The sequence below is a fragment of the Physcomitrium patens genome, chromosome 2, assembly GCF_059467195.1.
Source record: "Physcomitrium patens ecotype Gransden chromosome 2, ASM5946719v1, whole genome shotgun sequence".
Taxonomy (NCBI): domain Eukaryota; kingdom Viridiplantae; phylum Streptophyta; class Bryopsida; order Funariales; family Funariaceae; genus Physcomitrium; species Physcomitrium patens.
Window position 1 is genome coordinate 24,430,810 of NC_143411.1, and position 20,286 is coordinate 24,451,095.

General features: G+C 31.3%; 1 pseudogene across 1 annotated transcript; it reads left to right on the forward strand.

Annotated features, from left to right (window-relative positions):
• The first annotated feature begins 16,807 nt into the window (after positions 1-16,807).
• On the forward strand, positions 16,808-18,094 carry LOC112294212 (ribosomal protein L28 pseudogene; annotated as a pseudogene). Its single transcript, NR_166535.1, has 3 exons — positions 16,808-16,969; positions 17,152-17,535; positions 17,690-18,094. The product of NR_166535.1 is annotated as a ribosomal protein L28 pseudogene (transcript).
• The last annotated feature ends 2,192 nt before the right edge of the window (positions 18,095-20,286 follow it).

The window sequence follows — 20,286 nt, forward strand, 5'->3', positions numbered from 1 at the left end:
TAGACCCCTCACCTTGTTTTATAATAGAAGTATATTAAGGACTTAATAATCACAAAATCTTTGCCTTGTTAGATTTAGGAACCTCAGCATGTTTTATAGCCAAAGATTTTGCCAAAAATCAAAAAATACCTTTAATGAAGAAAATTAAATCCATATTTGTAGAAGTAATAGATGGTTGTTCAATGTCTTCTGGAAATGTTACCCATTCAACTATTCCTTAAGATGTAGCAATTAAAGATCATAACAACATAGTAGTATTTAATGTAATAAAATCTCCTTCTAATCTGATTATATTAGAATTATCATGGCTAAAAAAATATAACCCTCAAATAGATTGGATTTCTCCTAATCTTAACTTTTTTGATAGTATAATCTAAGATTACGTTAGTAAAATAGAAGTACGTAAGTCCAATACATCCAAATCTTTACTAATAATTACAAAAGCTTTTATTTATGCTACAAAAAGAAGGATCATCTTTGCTATATATGCTACATCAATTTCTAATGGTGAAACAACGTCGAGTGGTATTCCTATCCAATATGAAGAATTCCAAGATATTTTTGAAAAGAAGAATGCAAATATTCCCCCCCTACATCGACCTTATGATTGTTCAATTGATCTGCAAGAAGATGCTCAACTACCATTTGGACCAATCTATAGCTTATTGTAAAATAAGTTGGCTGCATTAAAAGAGTACATTGATGAGAATTTGGCAAAGAACTTCATTTGCCATTCTAAATCTCCAACCAAGGTTCCTATCTTGTTTGGAAAGAAGAAAGACGGATCTCTATGAATGTATGTGGATTATCGAGGACTCAACAAGATCACTATCAAAAATAGGTATCTTTTGCTTTTGATTTCAAGACTTCTTGACCAACTCAATCAAACAAAGATCTATACCAAAATAGATCTACGATGAGCATACAACTTAGTTTGTATCAAAAAAAGAGATGAATGGAAGACTACTTTTTGAACCAATTATGGACATTTTGAATATAATGTCATGCCTTTTGGACTCACGAATGTACTGGCCGCTTTTCAACATCTTATGAATGATGTTTTTCATGAGTTTTTAGATGATTTCGTTCTTTGTTATTTAGACGACATTCTAATCTACTCTAAGAATACAGAAGAACATAAATTTCATGTTCGTCCTGTATTACAAAAACTTAGAGATGCAAGATTATATGCCAAGTTGAAAAAGTGTATATTCTACACTACTCAAGTTGACTTTTTAGAGTACATCATTTCCAACAAAGGCCTTATGATGGATCCCAAGAAGGTTCAAACTATCATAGATTGGAAGATTTCAAAAACAGTATGAGATGTGGAATGTTTTTTGGACTTTGCTAATTACTAATGAATCTTCATCAAGAATTTTTTTCAAGTTGCAACTCTACTTGCACGTTTGACTTATAAAGACAAATTTGAGTCGAATAAAGAAGCGGAAGTATCATTTGATGCTTTAAAAAAAGAATATATTTTTACACTAATCTTATATTGCGTTGACTTTTCTAAGGTATTTTTTATGGAAATACATGCGTCAAATTTTGCTATAGGTGCCGTGTTGTCACAAATGGAAATATATAAAAAATATATTCTATCCAATTGCTTTTCATTCGAGGAAATTTTTAGTAGCCAAGATTAATTATAAGATCCATGACAAAGAGCTCTTTGTAATTGTGGATTTATTTCAAGAATGGCATCATTATCTAGAAGGCACCTCAAATCCAGTTATTGTATATACAGACCATAAGGACCTCGAGTATTTCATGTCAGCATGTGTCTTCAATTGTCGTCAAGCCTATTGGAGCATATCTTTATCTAGATTCAATTTTAAAATTACTTATTGATCCAGAAAACAATAAGGACTATTGGACATTCTTTCTAGACATTCTTTCTAGACATTCTTATTTTATACCAAAAGAAGGAGATGCATCTTTTGATCAACAAAGGTCAATTCTCTTGAAGTCCAAGCATTTTCATCTTTGAGCTATAAAATCAACATTGATTGTTGATTCAACATTTGTGAAGCAAATTCAATCACGCATGTCTTTTGATTTTCTTATTCAAGATATCAAAGATACTTCATATAAGTTCCATGATACTTCCAAGTTTGAATTCAAGAATAATCTATTATATTTTGAAGGATGCCTATATGTTCCAAAAGGTGAAGCTCGATTACGTGTTCTTTAAGCTCGTCATAACTTTCTAGTAGCAGGACATTTTCGGTACAATAAAACTTTGGAACTAATATTTAGGAATTTTTGGTGGCCACAAATATAAAATGTAGTCAAAAATTTCTAATTTTTGGCATTACAAATTGTGCAAATACTTATCCTTTTAGACTTTCTTATGTCATCTTTTTCTTTCTCTTTATTCTTGTTTCACTAATCTTTTGGTAATGATGTACCATTAAGATGAATAGAAGAAGGTATCTTCTCTTGTTTTTGCTCTTTAGAAGCTTCTTTGTTTTTTAGAGACATCTTCTTATTTTTAAGTTCAACAATATCCTCCTTATGAATAGTTCTATCTCTTTTTTCTTCAACCATAGTATCATGAAAATCATCATTATATTTATTTCTACATAAAAATATATTAATTCTAAAAGCATCAATTGAATCGTTCTATTTGATTATTTTTTTAATAGCTTCAACACTCCTGATCATGGTATCTATAATTAATAAGGACTTAGTCTTAACTACTTTTTACTCAATTATAATAGAGTAAGACTTAGCTCTTTTTCCTTATATGGTATTACTTTTTGATATTTACTCTTTTATCAATTTTTTCATGCCACTTTTTTTTAAATTAGTCTTTAAAGACTCATCTAATTCTATGAATCTTATCTTATCATCTTTAAAATATACAATACCATCCTTAATTGCAGCCTCGTAACTATCATGCTTATCATGATTTTGGTTTGAATTGTCATACCACATACTTCTCTTCACAAATCCCTTTGAATCTTTAATTATCTTTGATGAGCTTTCTATTTGAGATTTCTTCAATTCAGTCATTTTGACCTTCAAATCTTGTATGTTCATGATCAATTCTTGAAGAGTGTCATCCTTGATATTCTTGATTATTTTTTGAGGTGGCACTAGATTTTGGAATATATGCACTTGCTCTACCCTTGATATTAAACTACAAGTCTCGATCTTTTATTGCTTAGCCAAAAGTTTCACTGTTGTCATGATGTAACATGGCTAATGAAGAAAAGAGAGAAGAAAATATTATATTTTAGAAGATCTTATTTTATAATATTAGAAAAAATTATCTTAGAAATAAAGATAATAGTCAAAAAGATAGTAAAACTAAATGATACTAATGCTGCTATTTTACAAAATAAACTTGTATTTATTTTTTAAGACCATAAATAATAAAAAAAAATAGATTAGAAAATTAAATAATATATGCATATGTAAAAGAAAGTTAAGAATAGATTTTATCAAAATTTACTTCAAAAAGCCAAGAATTGATATTTCAAGAGGATTGATTGTCAATATAGATCAAAATCAAACCTTGAGGTACAAAACCACGTACATAAGATGACTCCAAATTTTTTTGGTAGATCAAAAGATAAAATTTAAGAGCAAACTAGAGAAATTTTTTTTAAGAATTGGTCTTATATCAATTGAGTCAATATTAATTTTTTTTAAAAAATTCAAAGTTAGTAATGTTCTTGGTCAATTTAGATTTTTAAAAATAAAAATATGTTTACAAATTTGAGGATTCTTTGAGTTCTATGGTGTAAGTGCAAGTGAATTTTGAAAAATGTATTGGTGTTCTAGTTGTAAATGTTTACACAATTTTTGAGGTCAATCAAATAGCTAGATCAAAGTGTGTGAAGATTATTGTAGGTTGAGGTTCCAAAGATTAGCATTTGAAGATCAATGAATATTTTTAAGATCTTTAGCAATTTATCAATTGGATTGAAGTAAATTTTTTTTTTATGGATACTAGATTTTATTATCAATATTTTAGGCAAAATTTGAGAGTAATTCAATACTTTAAAAAAGAGATATTGGCATTAAAAGTTTAGCATTCAGATTGAAGTAGGAAGCCGCTTCATACTAGATTTGATTATCTTGCATTTCTCTCAATTGATAAGTACAATTGATTTCATCTTTTTGTACTTTTTTCTAATTAAGACATCAAAAAATATACAAATTTTGATTTGATAACAATGATTTGATTATTAGTTGTTGAAGTTCTATTTTCTATAGGAATTGTTAAGACTTTTTTTAAGATCTAGGATTTGATTAAGATTTGGTTTTGAATTTGGTTTAGGATTTGCTTACGATATGATTTAGAACTTCATTAGAATTTAACTTAGGATTTAGTTAAGATTCAATTAGGATTTCAATTAAGGTTTGACCTAGGATTTGATTAAGATTTGATTAGGATTTTAATTAGGATTTGACTTGAGATTCAATCTAGAATTTGATTAAGATTCAATAAAGGTTTTAATCACGATTATATTATGGTATCTATTTATAATATTTCTTGAAGATACTTTATATTTCTTTTATTTTTTTAAATTTATTTTAGATTGATCAAAGTTTGATTAGAATTATTAAGGATTACTTAAGGTTATTTGAGATTCTATTAAACTTGATAGGATTATTCTTGTATTTCTATTAACCTTCCACAACTAGGCTGCCAATGTATTCTTAAATAAGAACACATATTATACAATATATTTGATAAACCTCATGTAAAAATCTTGATATAGAAAGTATTTAGAATTATTTTTGGTTTATTTGAATTTTGGAGAAGAAAGGCAAGAGAATGAAAGGAAAGGTTTTTAATGGTACTTCAAATAGAATTAAAAGTGGAGCTATAAGTAGAAGACAAAGTATGTATTTTGATCTTAATTTTACAAGCATATTTGAAGCTTTTGCGTTATTCATGCAACAGCAATAGATTAAAGATTACAAAGAAGGTATGACAAATAAAAAATTACATGCAATTATGGATAAGATTGATCAATTTGAATTGAAGAATATTACAAAATATTTAAGGTGTTATATAAAAGAAATGAAATTATAGCATGTTTCAAAAAAAGAGATGGTTTAATTATTTAAATTGACTATTATACCAGAGATAAGAAATCAAGTAAAGTTCCTTATAGGACATTTTGAAGGTTTATGGGAGAAGTTTTTACAAAGATTAAAAGATGAATTTTTCTTAGAAGATAATGATCAAATTACAAAATAATTTTTGAATGGATTAAAGGCCTAAGAAGGATCTTCTGGTAATAATATTATTAAAGGAGTTCAAAAATCAATATTTTCATTTATCAAAGAAAGACAAGTAATTATTGGATTCAGGTAAAGTGGAGCTTTTTCTTCGAGCGGCTAATAGAGAGTTGCACGAAAAGTTGGAAATCTTCCTTGAAGATAAAGAAGAAGATGAATTATTGACAACGAATTCAAAATAGAAGGAAGAGGCAATAGGATTGCTTACAAAATGAGAAAAAAGAAATAATAGGATAGATATTTAAAGACCATTATAAGCATCTAAGGTAAAAATATCTATTATCCATCTTATATCTATAATTTAATCTTCAATGGTTATAGCAAAGATAGAAGAAATGGACATTAATGAAATCATACAAAAAATGAGAGATTTATAAATAAAATTTATAAAACTTGAAGAAAAGAGTCAATTATCAAAAATATCAAAAAAGAAAAAATTAGTAATAATAGAAAGTATAATACATAGGTGCATGTGGTGTGATAGCATGGATCATTCAAAAAAGAAATGTTACAATTATATAGAAGCATTATACAAAAGAATTATTTTTTTAAAGATTATATGATATATTTAAAAGAGATTGGAGAAAAATTAGAGACAACCTTTGGTAAAAGAAGGATGAAGATGTTTACATAAGAAGCATTTAAAATCTCAAGTAATGAAGCATCAATATATTGGATGGAAGTAAATCCAAGCAAATGTTTAAGCATGAATCTTGAATTTTTAGGAGAATTTAGTTTTTTGTGGTCAAATGCAATGAATCATGCTGTAAATAAAAAAAAAATTAGAGATGATTTAAAACGTGTTGGAAATAATATTTGGTAAATTATTAGGTGAAATGACCCAATAAGTGGATTATCAATGCATGTTCATATTGCAAGTAATCAATATGAAGCATTAATAATAATAAAAAAAAAATAAAAATAATGAAGGGCCATCAAAAAAAACTACAAGAAAAAAAAAATATGACAATAAAAGAATTCTATATATGAAGAGAGAACACAAAAATATTTTTATAAAAAAAAAAAAAAAAAAAAAAAAAAAAAAATGTGAAAGAGAACAAAAAGATTCTTGTTTATAAATTACAATCAGATATTGAAGCTACTACATATGTGAAGAAGGTATTAGAAGAGCGGATTTTAAGTGAAAAGATTGAATTCACAATTGGTGAAATCTTAAGAATTAGAAAGCGCAAATTTTATGAAATTACTATTAACACAATAAAGAGAAAATGATAATTTATAGAAGATTATATAACATCAAATGCATAAAGAATAAAAGAAATGGATAACAATCAAGACAAAGAAGATGAAATGTAATTTTTTGGAGATGTCTTGTAAGTAAGTTTTATAAAAAAAAATGATGTGGTTTAAGCTTTTTGTCATTATTCTTGAAATCATTGGACAAAGACTATTATAAAAACTATGTAAAGAGTGAAAGAGAGAAGGAGAATCAAGCTTAGTATATTATATGAGGCATAGTAGCACAAAACAAAAGCATGATAAGCAAGGTATAGCAAAGATCAATGTGAGTATAAATTTCACTCTTCAATCCTAATTATAATATGGCCTCAATTAAGAGTTATTTTGTAATTTTTGGTATGAAATAAAGTAAGGAATTGGTAAAAAATCAAAGAAGAAAAAATATAATACAAGTGAAAGAAATGAAATCAAATAATTACAATATCCCAAACTAAGTCACAGTCTATTCACTAGATTTTTACCTAATAGAAAGTAAAAATAAAAAATAAATTTTTAAATTGATAATTTTTTTTTATCTTTTCAATGACATAAAAATCATATAATTTTAAATTACTACGAGTAAATTATGGTAGATTAAAGATAGAATATAAATAATAGAATAATTAAGTCAATATTTTTTACCTCAAGGATAACTTGCTTAAGAAATCAGGAGTTCGAGCGTCACCAAGGCTCACAAGTAGTGTATATAGATTATCTAAAGAGGCTTTGAGGCCTTAGTCTTATCTTCCTACCTACATCCAAGGTGTTACAACCCATATGGAAATTCTGCACCTCTCTTTCTACAAGGACTACACTAGCTACTGGTCCTCCTATTTTCTACTTGAAAAACTACTTTTTTGGTATTTTTGACTTTATTGTTGTCATGATGTAACAAGACTAATAAGTGAAAGAGTATAGAAATTATTATAATGTAGGAGATCTTGGTTCAAAGTAATAGAGCAAATTATCTTAAAAATATAATTAATAGTCAAAAGGGTAGTAAAACTAAAAGGTACTAATACTACCTTTTTAGAAAGGTGACTTCTACTTACTTTGTAGGACCATAAATAAGACAAAACAAAGTAGATTGGAAAAATAAATGATATAGGCATCTTTAGAAGGAAGCTAAGAGTAAATTCTAACAAAATTTACTTAGAAAAACTAGATATTGATATCCAAAGAGTACCAGTTATAAACTTGGGATGAAATCAGATCCTAAGGCACAAAACTAAGCACCTATGGCAACTTGGGGGTTCTTATGCAGATCAAAGAGTGGAATTTGATGGCAAACTAAATAGGGTTTTTATAAGCATTGGTTTTAAGTAATTTGGATTTGTTATGACTTTGTAAGAGCTTTACAAAGTCAAGTTTGTTTTTAGATGACTTAGATTTTGTGAAATAAAATAGAATTGATGTTTCTAGTGATTTCAAGAGTTTTGTAATAGATCTATAGGTGAAATTTTTTAAGTTAATGGTCATAGTTGTGTTTAATATGTATTGTAAATCTTAGCTTGATCTAATGGTTGAATTGAGGATTATTGAGGTTTAAGTGTGTCAAGGTCTTAGAAAGTAGAATTTTAGGTCTAGTGAGGGTTTTTAAGATTTCTTGTAATTTACTAGTTAGATTGGAATAAAATTTGTATGTGAGGATATTAGACTTATTTTTCTATGTGTATAAAAATTTGAGATCAATCAAATGGTGAAAAGAAGAGATATTTGCTCTGGAAGATTGGCATTAAGGGTAGTGAAGGAGGCTGGCCAATATCCAAGTACGTTTTTGAGGCTATCATCTATTTGGTAATTTTGATCCTTTTCAAAAAAAAAATTGTGCTTGTTGGAAAGTTTATTGTTAAAAAGCGTGCAAATTTTGAATTCAGATTGATGATTCATTTATTAAAAATTGAAGTTTAAATTTGTTGTAGGAATTATTAGGATTTGATTTAGTATTTAGGATTTGGTTTAGGATTTGATTAGGGTTTGATTTAGAATTAGGATTTGGTTAAGATTTGATTTAGAATTTAGGATTTGGTTAGGATTTGATTTAGGGTTAAAATTTGGTTAGGATTTGATTTAGGATTAGGGTTTGATTTAAGGTTAGGATTTGGTTAGGATTTGGTTAGGGTTTGATTTAGGATTAGGATTTAGGATTTGGTTAGGATTTGATTTAGATTTTAGGATTTGGTTTAAAGTTAGTTAGGATTTGATATAAGATTTAGGATTTGGTTAGGATTTGATTTAGGATTTAGATTTGGTTAGGATTTGGTTTAGAGTTTAGGATTTGGTTTAAAGTTAGTTAGGATTTGATATAGGATTTAGGATTTGGTTAGGATTTGATTTAGGGTTAGGATTTGGTTAGGATTTGGTTTAGAGTTTAGAATTTGGTTTAAAGTTAGTTAGGATTTGATTTAGGATTTAGGATTTGATTTAGGATTTCAGGTTTGGTTAGGATTTAGGATTATATTTGAGTTTGTTTAGGATTTAAGATTTAGTTAGTTTTTGGCCTAAAGTTTGAATGAAGTCCAATAGGATTTCAACTAGGATTAAATTAAGATTGAATTGAGATGTTTTTGAAATATGTTTGTAATCATTCTAATATTTCTTTGAGATTTCTTATTATTTCTTTGTAATTCCTTTGAGGTTTCTCTGAATTTGATTAAAGCTTGTTTAATATTGTTAGTATTCTATTAGAATTAGGATTTTATTGTAGCAATTTCTATTCTACCTTCCTTAGCCAAGTGCTGAGAGCATTCTTAAGCAAGACTACACGTATTATAACACTGTGATGTTAAAAACATCCAATTAGCCTTGAAACCTTGTATAGCCTTCAAATCTTGCTTCATTTCTTCATAATGACTCTCAAGGTGGTAAAACTCAATTTTATCAAAGTCTTGAAATTCTCTCTAAATTTCATAAAAAATTCTAAATAAATTCGAAATAAATTCTAAAAAATCCTATAATATTTCTATAATACTAACATCCATATAAGTCTATATTTTTCTATCTTGGTGATTTTTTATAGTAATGAAATTAATTTAAATCCATTAAAAATCCTATTTTCTATATAATTAACTAAAAAGATATGAAGTTCTTTTTCATGCTTTTTCTAACTACTAACTAATCATCGATAGGATTTTATAAGTAATACATGTAGATAGGGAGCCAATGAAGATATTGGTCTCAATAATTAACTCTTAATATTTAACAATAAGAAAAATACTAAACTAACTAAGATAATTGCCTCAAAGACTTACTAAGACTCCATTTTTATAACCTTCCTTCTAATAAGACTTTTGTAACTTATAAATACTTCTAAATTATAATAAATACTTAGATAGTCAAAAAGACTCTCTAATCTTAACATTTGTATTATTGAATGACTTAAAACTATGTTTTTAATTAATCTACCAATTAAGATTAATTTGTAGGACTCACAATCAATAGAAGCGTATGAAACAATACAATGCAAGAAGAAGATAGAAGGCATGACAAGAAGGTTGATATACGGTTTATTTTTTACTTCTTTTTAAACAAAAATATAAGTTTTTTTTATTACAAGGAAGAAAAAAAAGTAGTGACTTTGATTCTAAGTATGATGTAGATTAGGATAATGATGAATGTGATTGGTTTTTATTGGTTGTAAATCTAGTAAAAAAAAATGAATCTAAAGATCATTTTTTTTATGATGGTTAAGATGGATGGATTAATTTAATGATTTTATTATCATGGTTAGGATGGATGTGATTCTTTTATTCACTTTAAAAAGCTTTTTAGTCTATTTAAAAGCTTTTTATTTATAACTTTTTAATATAAATATAAATAAGAATTTCATTGTGTGCATGTATAGCATGGAAATGTTTACATAATATTAAGAATATTCACTTAGCAGTTTCATAAATCTAAAGAGAATTCTAACTCATCTACTTGTTGAGATCATTAAATGTAGCCGACGCTCTCCATAATATTTACTGTAGACTATAGTAATTACTGTAGCTACAGTATTTAGAGTCTAGTGGAGAAGTATTGTTCATCTTCTTATCTTCTCTCTTCTTGTGTACGAGATACAACCAGATCAATAGATTTTTGTGTGTGTGAAGCTCTCTCTTCTTAGAAATCCTTGTATGTGTATGACTTACTACTACTCGTGTGTGTGTATGACTTATTATTACTCTTGTGTCTTTCTAAACATTCTCAACACATTATCAACACGATTCTCTTCTACACACTATCACAATTTTTTTTGCTCTAGTCTTTGACTCTTCAAACCTGTTGCTACCCTTGCTTAGTGTCTGGGTCATGATCTTGTTCTTCTTGCTGGCCCCTCACACATTAGCTGCTTGCTTAGAGCACTTGTTCCACTCTTTGTCTTGCTTGCTCTGAATACTTGATCCAGCCCAACTCCACCCTCTCCTTGCTCCCTACTCCCTGCTGCACCCCGAACAGACGCCAGACTGCCGCCGAATCCACCACTGCCACCCTGTTGCCGCTGTCGCCCGCCGCCGTCGTTGCCCTAATGCTACTGCCAGTACCGCCCACCGTCGTCGCTGTCCGCTGCTACCCGCCACTGCCGCCCACCATTGCCCGCTGTTGCCAACCACTGCTGTCCGCCGTTGCCCGCCGCCGCTGTCCGCCGTTGCCGCCCACCGTTGCCCGCCGTTGCCAACTACTGCAATCCGCCGCTGCCCGCCGCTGCCCGCCGCCGCTATCTGCCGCTGCCACCCTACTGCCCTAGTGCTATCTGCCGCTGCCACCCTACCGCCCTACTGCTACCTGCTGCCGCCATTTTATTGTTGTTTTGCTACCTTAATCTACAACTATCTCTCCTTAATAATATATATATATATATATATATATACATATATATTTTAGTTTTTTTAAGTTCAAGTTTATCATTTTATTTGACTTTATATTTTAAGATACGTTTTACTCAACTTTTCTACTTGATCTTGTATTTTCTTTACAGATTTATTTATAATGAGTGCTTCAACATCTTCAACTGCTTCTACGATGGTTCTTACTATTACCAGTGCATTGCAACATTTTCAAGCTCTTTTATTTCCACCATTGACTCTGGATGGAAACAATTATCTATTATGGGCAAAAATGGCAAAAGCAAATTTATTTGCAGAACAACTCTTGGATGCCATTATGTTTGAAGAATCTCCTACAACAAGTATTTCTATATGTCCTGCTATTCGTTGGAAAGCACTTCTTTTCCTTCGTCATCATCTTGTACCCACATTACAACATCAATATTTGGAAATGGAAGAACCTGCAGAACTTTGGAAGAATCTTAAATCTAGGTTTGATCATCAAAAGACCATTTTTCTTCCACGTGCACGCCATAATTGGACACATTTACGTGTCTTGGATTTTCCAAATTTAAATGCTTTCAATAGTAAAATATATAGTATTATTTCACAATTATGATTATGTAGACAAAGCATTTCTGAAGAAGAAATGATTGAGAAAACTCTCTCTACATTTCCTCCTGCATCTGCTCTGCTTGCACAACAATATAGGAACATAAAATTTTAGAGTCATTCTGATCTCATGTCCTATCTACTTCTTACGGAGAAGCAAAATGAGCTACTCTTATGCAATGCGGAAGCTCGTTCTATTGGAACTACAATTCCAAAATCTCATGCACTTAATATTTCAAAGTCTAAGAAGAAATTATATAAACATGGGAAACGTACTCATAAGTATCAGGGTAGTCATAGTCAAGACCATTTCCACCCATATAGAAAGAATAAACGTTCTACTATTAATTATAGTAGAAAATAAAAATTAGAGATGCATTCTTGCTATAAGTGTGGAATGATTGGACATTTAGCACATGCGTGCCGTACTTCAAAATATTTTATTAAATATTTTAAGAAAATAAGAAATTGTGAGTTGAGGCTCGTGAAGTTCATACCATGGATGCGTCCATGGATTCAATTGGTGTTGATGACTTAGAGGCTTATATGAATGATAGAATCTCTAATGATGAATCAAATGATGCGCTCATTGATTTTGTAATAATACATACTATCTTACGATATAGATGATTTTTTATTAAAAAATGTTCAACTTGGCAAACTAAAAATATGATGACCATAGCTCGAGCAAATGTGTTTTATTTCCAAGAGGGCACAGCGATGGTAAAATTACCTGCGGGTTCCATCATAAAATATAAACATGTGATGTTTGCACCCTCAGCACCTCGGAGTCTGATCAGCTACCGAGATGTGTATATTAATGGTTATCACCTCTCAACCGCCACTTTAAATACAAAAGAAGTTTTGGTTCTTGCGAAGAACCATAAAGTTGTTGAAAAAGCTTTTACTACAAAAAATAGTTTATACCGAATTGTGATTCGGCCTCCCATTATATTTAATTTTATATCATCTATCTCAGAGAGTCGTATTTCTCTCTGGCATGGACGATTGGGACATCCAGGATCCACATTATTTAGAAAGATCATTCCATGTATAACTGGACACAATTTTAAGCCTGCAGATGTAGACTCTATGGAATTATGTCGTGCATACATGCAAGGTAAAATGATTACTTGGCCTTCAATTTAAAAACTTCCACAAGAGTTACCACCAATGCTTGAAAATTTGCATGGTGATATTTGTAGTCCTATTAATCCAACATCAGGACCATTTTGTTATTTTTTGGTCCTTATTGATGCATCAGGTAAACAATCACATGTTTCATTATTATCAACTCAAAACATGGTGTTTGCCAATCTTATATCTATGCTTATTCACTTTCGGGCACATTTCCCTGATTATCCTATAAAAATATTGCGTATGGATAATGCAAAAGAATTTGCATCAAAGTCTTTTGAAGACTATTGTACTACAACAGGAATCAAGTTGACATATTGTGTTCCATATGAACATGCTCAAAATGGACTTGCAGAGTCATTTATAAAGCGTATACAACTCATTACGTGGCTACTCCTCCTTTACGCAAATCTACCTACATCTATGTGGGGTCATGCAGTTTTACATGTTGTAGCATAATTACGCCTCTTCCCTTCTTCTCTTGAAACTGTTTCACCACATGAGCTCATTTTAGGTCCTATTCCAAATATATCTTACTTACGAGTATTTGGTTGCCGTGCTTGGATTCCAGTTCCCGAACCTCAACGACGTACCATTGGAGTTCATCGACAAGAAGGCATATATGTTGGTTTTGATTCACCAAGCATTATTCGTATTGTTGATCTATCAATTGGCACATTATTACGTGCACATCTGTAAAATTGCCGTTTTGAAGAAACTGTATTTCCATCTCTTCAGAGAGGAGTATCCAATCAACAAAGAAATAAAGTACTCATATTTGAAGCACCAGAAACATTTACAATGAATCCCGATCCTAGGACATCTTTGGCAGAAACTGAAGTTCCTAAGATTTTGCATTTAAAATGGATCCCGGATGAAACACTTGATGGCTTCAATGATGCACCTAGAATTACAAGAGTTCTGATTAATGAGGCTCAGAATGCACCTGCTCAGATTGCAGTGCCATTGACTACAATACCTCAAGTTATAACAACAACAACTAAAAGAACTCGTGGACCAAATAAGCAACCACGTAAGAAAAAAGCTATAAAATTAACTAATCCTGGTATTATTTCTCAAGAAATTGCTACTCATCTTGCAGGACTATCAATTCATGATGATATATCCATGCATAATGTACCTTCAATTCCTATGAAAAACAATCTTGGAACTGGAAGGAATAAGAACAAGTTGAGTAAAGAATTATCTATTCTGTATTATGCTAAAGATGATATTTGGGACAGACCATCTATTACGGTAGATGAATCATTTGCATATATGATTATAGAAGCCCTTTCTTGTGACAAAGACGATCCTGAACCTCAAACCATCGAAGAGGCGAAGCGTCGCTGTGATTGGTCAAAATGAAAAACTGCTATTGAGGAGGAGTATGCCTCTTTGCGTAAGAAGAAAGTCTTTGGTCCAATTGTAGACATTCTTACATCTCGCCCTGTGGAATATAAAATGGTATTAATATGCAAGCAAGATACTCAAGGCCAAATAACCCACTATAAAGCTCGTCTTGTTGCTCAAGGATTTTTTCAACGATTTGGCATTGATTATGAATCCACATATTCTCTAGTCATGGATTCAATTACATTTCGATATATTATTGGAATGACAGTTCATGCCACCCTTGAGATGCATCTAATGGATGTAGTTACTGCATATCTATATGGTTCTCTTCATGCAAATATTTATATGAAAGTTCAACCCGGCTTAGAAACAAGAACTCCAAATCAACTCGCTCCAAGAAAATATCGTGGTATTAAATTATGTAAGGCCTTGTATGGTTTAAAACAATCCGGACGAATGTGGTATTAACGTCTTTGAGATTATTTAATTAAAAATAATTTTATAAGTGATCCACTAATCCCTTGTTTATTTATCAAACGAGATAAAACTGGTTTTGTGATCATCGCTGTATATGTTGATGAACTTAACCTAGTGGGCACTACATCTACATGTGTTACAGCTACAAACCTACTTATACGTGAATTTGAGATGAAAATGCTAGGAAAAACAACTTTCTGCATTGGTCTTCAGATTATGCATCTTACAGATGGTAGCATTTTTCTCTACCAACTAACATATATTAGACGAATTTTGCAAAGATTTAATATGAATGATGCTTATCCATTATCCACACTAATGGTTGGACGTGGTCGTGATGGTCATGATCCATACCGTCCATGCGAGGAGGAGGAAGAAATATTGAGAGACCAATATCCATACCTCGTAGCGGTTGGAGCACTTTTGTATTTAGATACATCTACAAGACCAGATATTGCATTTGCAGTTAGTATTCTTACAAGACATAGTGCACGTCCAACACTACAACATTGAAATGACATCAAATATTTATTACGTTATTTAAAAGATACTGAAGACTTGGGATTATATTACACAAAATCTGCAGATCCAAAATTGGTTGGATATTGTAATGCAGGATATAAATCTGACATTGCAACAGCTAAATCTCAAACAGGATATGTATTTTTAAGACATGGAGCTACAATATCATGGAAATCAGTGAAACAAACAATAACTGCAACTTCATCCAACCATGCAGAAATTATTGCCTTACATGAAGCATCTCGAGAATGTATTTGGTTGCGATTAATTGATAAATTCATTCAAACAACTTGTGGATTTTCATATGATGATTCTCCAACTATCTTGCATGAAGATAATAGTGCTTGTATTGCACAGATGCAAGTTGGTTTCATTAAAGGTAACAGGACAAAGCATATTGATCCAAAGTATTTTAATTATACTCATGACTTGATTACTGATCAAGCACTTATAATTAAGAAAATTGAATCTACAAATAACCTTGCTGATCTCTTCACCAAAGCTCTCCCATTAAGCAATCATCGTCGACTTACTTATGGCATTGGTATGCGGTGACTTGCTTTTCTTGAATAAGAAAGTTAAAGAGCTCTTTAAATAATTAAAGAAAATGATGTTGTACTCTTTTTCCTTCATCTATGGTTTTGTCCTTAAATAAAATAAGGTTTTTCTAGATAAGGTTTTAATGAGGCAACAATTCTTGATCTTACAAGATCTTAAAAAAGTATAGATCATAAATCTATATAAATTTTATATTATGTAAATATTATGATGAGCGAGGAGAAGTGTTGAGATCATTAAATGTAGCCGACGCTCTCCATAATATTTACTATAGACTATAGTAATTACTATAGCTACAGTATTTAGAGTCTAGTGGAGAAGTACTGTTCATCATCTTATCTTCTCTCTTCTTGTGTGTGAGATACAACCAGATCAATAGATTTTTGTGTGTGTGAAGCTCTCTCTCCTTAGAAACCCTTGTGTGTGTATGACTTACTACTACTCAACCCTTGTGTGTGTATGACTTACTACTACTCGTGTGTGTGTATGACTTACTACTACTCAACCCTTGTGTGTGTATGACTTACTACTACTCGTGTGTGTGTATGACTTACTACTACTCAACCCTTGTGTGTGTATGACTTACTACTACTCGTGTGTGTGTATGACTTACTGTTACTCTTGTGTCTTTCTAAACATTCTCAACACTACTCACATACCAATTTCAAGGTCTCAACTGACAAGGTGAGAATGCGCACTGACGTTCCCTTGGCTATATGCGTTCCCTTGGTCATTTCTGCGACTCTTTTTTATTCAGTTTGAGGGTTTGGGTTTTTTAGGGCTTAGGGTGACTCGGGTTGGAATTCGTCGAATTCGAACATCTGCTGTAGGGAATTCTGCAGATTTCTATCTCGAATTTGTGCAGTTGGGTTTTCGTTCCTCGCCATCGCCAAGATGTCTGCGGCCAGAGTGGTGATGGGACGCGCCAAGCGTGGCTTGTACGCAGGTCGTCATATTCAATTCGGGAATCAAGTCAGTGAAGACGGTGGCAACAAGTGAGTCTTTGTCGTCTTGGGGGTGTTGAAGCTGTTTTCTTTTTTCAGTTCGTTCGTGATTGTTGTAAGCAGTATTCCAGTTTGTGTATGGAATGGTTTTCGATGCAGAATCATTGTTGGATTTTGGTGCTTGGAGATGTTTTCAGTGGTGGGTACTTTGTGGACTTTGGTTTTGGCTTCAGATCACGTCGGACTTGGAAACCCAATGTGCAAACGAAACGGATTTTTAGTTTGGGGTTGGATCGGTACATCAAGATGAATATTACCATGCACGCCCTGCGGTGCATTGACAAAGCTGGAGGGTTGGACGAGTATCTGTTGACTACGCCCGAACACAAATTGGACAATGACCTAGCCCGGGAATGGAGGACAAGGATCGCGGCAGTGTACAACAAACTGTACACAATGGAAGTTGCCGCTCTAACTGTAAAGCCTGGTTGCGAGAAGAAATTGCCTCAGCACCTTCAAGCCAGGTCAAGAGGGTTTACGCTAGAACAGTTGAAAGCTTTAGAAGCTCGCAATTCATCACACTTAAACGCTTTAGAAGCTGGGAATGCATCGTAGAGGTAAGTTTTTATTAAAAGAATGTTTATTGCTTTGAAGTAGTGTACGAGGTATTTGGGAGGGTTGACTAGGGTGATTTAGATATGATCATGACTGACTTAATGAACTCGAGACACTAGTGGCTTAGAATTTAGAGATTGTTTTTATGTTTTACAGGAGGAATGGTCTGAAGACATCCACGTTATGCCGATGTTCATTTGCCTTCAGTGAAGAACAAGAGCAGTCAACTTCACTTCACATTTTGCTGAGAAAATAAACCACAGTTCATGTGCATGTGTCTGTTCCAAAACGAAAATATAATTTGGGGTAGCTCTTGGACATGCGAATTGTTACAATTCAGTGCGGTCTTCAGGCATGTTAATAGAATTAGGAAGTTATATGTGATCCCAGAAACTATGTTGGATCGAGTATTTATTTTTTATTCACGTGTTCGCACGGACCGTCCTGTCTTAGAGTGAACTTTCAATTATGTAGCCGTCATTGTGGCTAGCTGGACGGCCTTCGTCAAGTGCGTTTTAACTTAGGCTAATTCATGTCACTTGCTTGCAACAATGCTAATACTGTTTCATATTCAGTCAAACCGGGAAAGATTTCTTTTTCTACCAGGTTAAAACTCAAATCCTCGGCCGTCATATTCGCAATGGAAAAGTACCATGCCTGAAGAACGAGGATGATCACTTCTTTTGTGTGGACCAGTTCTGTGTTTTATTGCGAATGACTTTTATTCAACCTAAGCCTCCAGAAATAAGCAACAGAGGCAGCATCGTAAGGTGTGCTGTTCATGAAATTATAGGGATCTTGACAATGTGATTATCGTTGCTACCGTTTCTTTGTGCGCTTGAATTCTCTAAGCCCTACATGGAACAGTCTACGTTCATAGCTGCAATATTGCCAGAAATGATGGTCTCTTCAGCGAATTCGTTATGTTTCTTGCCTTGGTCGCTGAAACTTAAAACACAATATTTAAATCACGGGATATATGTCGTTGCTTGAATCTTAGCTTAGAAGATTATCGTGTTCATTTTGTGCCTGAATTTCCTCCCTGATTTCCTACAGCATAACCTCCAGCATGGCCTCCAGCAAAGAATGTTGTGCTCACGAACAAATACGATGAATTAGTTTGCAATATTCAAGGTTACCTGATGTCGAGCACGTTGTGCATTGTCAATGACTGAGCGCTGTACTAGCCTTTGCTAGTAAAAGGCCCTTACTGAGTTCCTTGTACAACTGCTTTATGAGGTGAAACCCACTAGAAGCCTTGAACAATGATGGGAACTTATTTGTTGCTTTGGAACAATGGGTTAGGGATCTTGGCATGATGTATAGAGTGGATCATTTCAATTTTGTCAGCTTTAATGAAACTTTGCCTGTGGTGCCTCCATTCCCCCGCCATGCTTTCCAACTGCAATATTGGAATGCCCTTGCTTCCAGAAATTTAGCTTAGTAGTCTTAATGCTGAAGATCTAGTTTACATGTGAAGATTAAAACAGTTCTGAAACTTTAAATGTTACTTCTGTGTGAATGTGAATGTGCCTCATGCTGTGCGTTTTCCTGTAAAATCTGATGTGTAAAATGGATTTTTCTAGAATAAGTCCACCAGCTAACAATTTTTTATTTTTTATTTTTTATTATAGGAAAATTTAGTAATGTTAAATAAATAACTAAAATTTTCACATGAATTAAGATACAATCTAGATTTTTTAAAAAATAGTAACAAAAATCTATGCCCTGTACATAACCTTATATTAAAACAGACATTGCTAATGTAGTAGCCATCATTTAAATTGACCATTTGATTTTCAATTAATGTAAAGAATTTATGAAAATACCAATTTGTAAAATAAACCCAAGTTTTACAATCAAATAAAGCATTTTGTATCTGAAATACACTTTGCTGATTTTCAAAAAAAATGTTTGCTTTATATTTAATCTGTTATTATAGAAATTTTCATGAATATCTAATAATGATTCCAGATGAATTTTTGCTGTTTTTTGAATTATTTAAAAATTAATCATTGCATATAAAAGTAAAATCACTGGTTTGACTCAAAATCTGAAAACTGTGTAGATTTAAAATCGAAATTTAAATCTTATATTATGATGCATGCAATTATACTAATGCATTGTTGTTTTCATTTCTATATGCAAATAATTCAATCAACACCTAGACCAATAATCACAACTATATAATGTTAAGATGAATTTTAGAGATAATTGCTTTAGAATTAGAAAAAATGTTAATAATTGTGTCAAAACTTTGAAAATGTTTTGGGTATGTTTATAATATTTTGTAGAAATTTTGAAAAATAATATTATATTTATCTTTCATTTGTAGCACATAATTATTGCTACTATGTTTATATAGCTACCATATTATTATCTTTGTGCATAAATATTGTTAGAGTTTTTGTAGAAATTCATTCAATTATGATTGTATTATTTAAAAATAATGTAATACAATTCTCTAGTTTATTTTAATTTTACATTTAAACTTGTTCATTTAGATTTTTATAATTAATTTATTATCCATCTTGATAGATCTTTTGGCTTTTATAATATATATATATATATATATATATAAAACTTACAATTATAATATTTTAGTATGTTGATATTATTACTTTTAACATTTAATATTTATTTTTAAACTTCAATTAGAGGTACTTTAGATTTTTTTATTAATAATATCATCTATTTATTAAGCTTATTTATAGATTATACATATATATATATATATATATATATATATATAT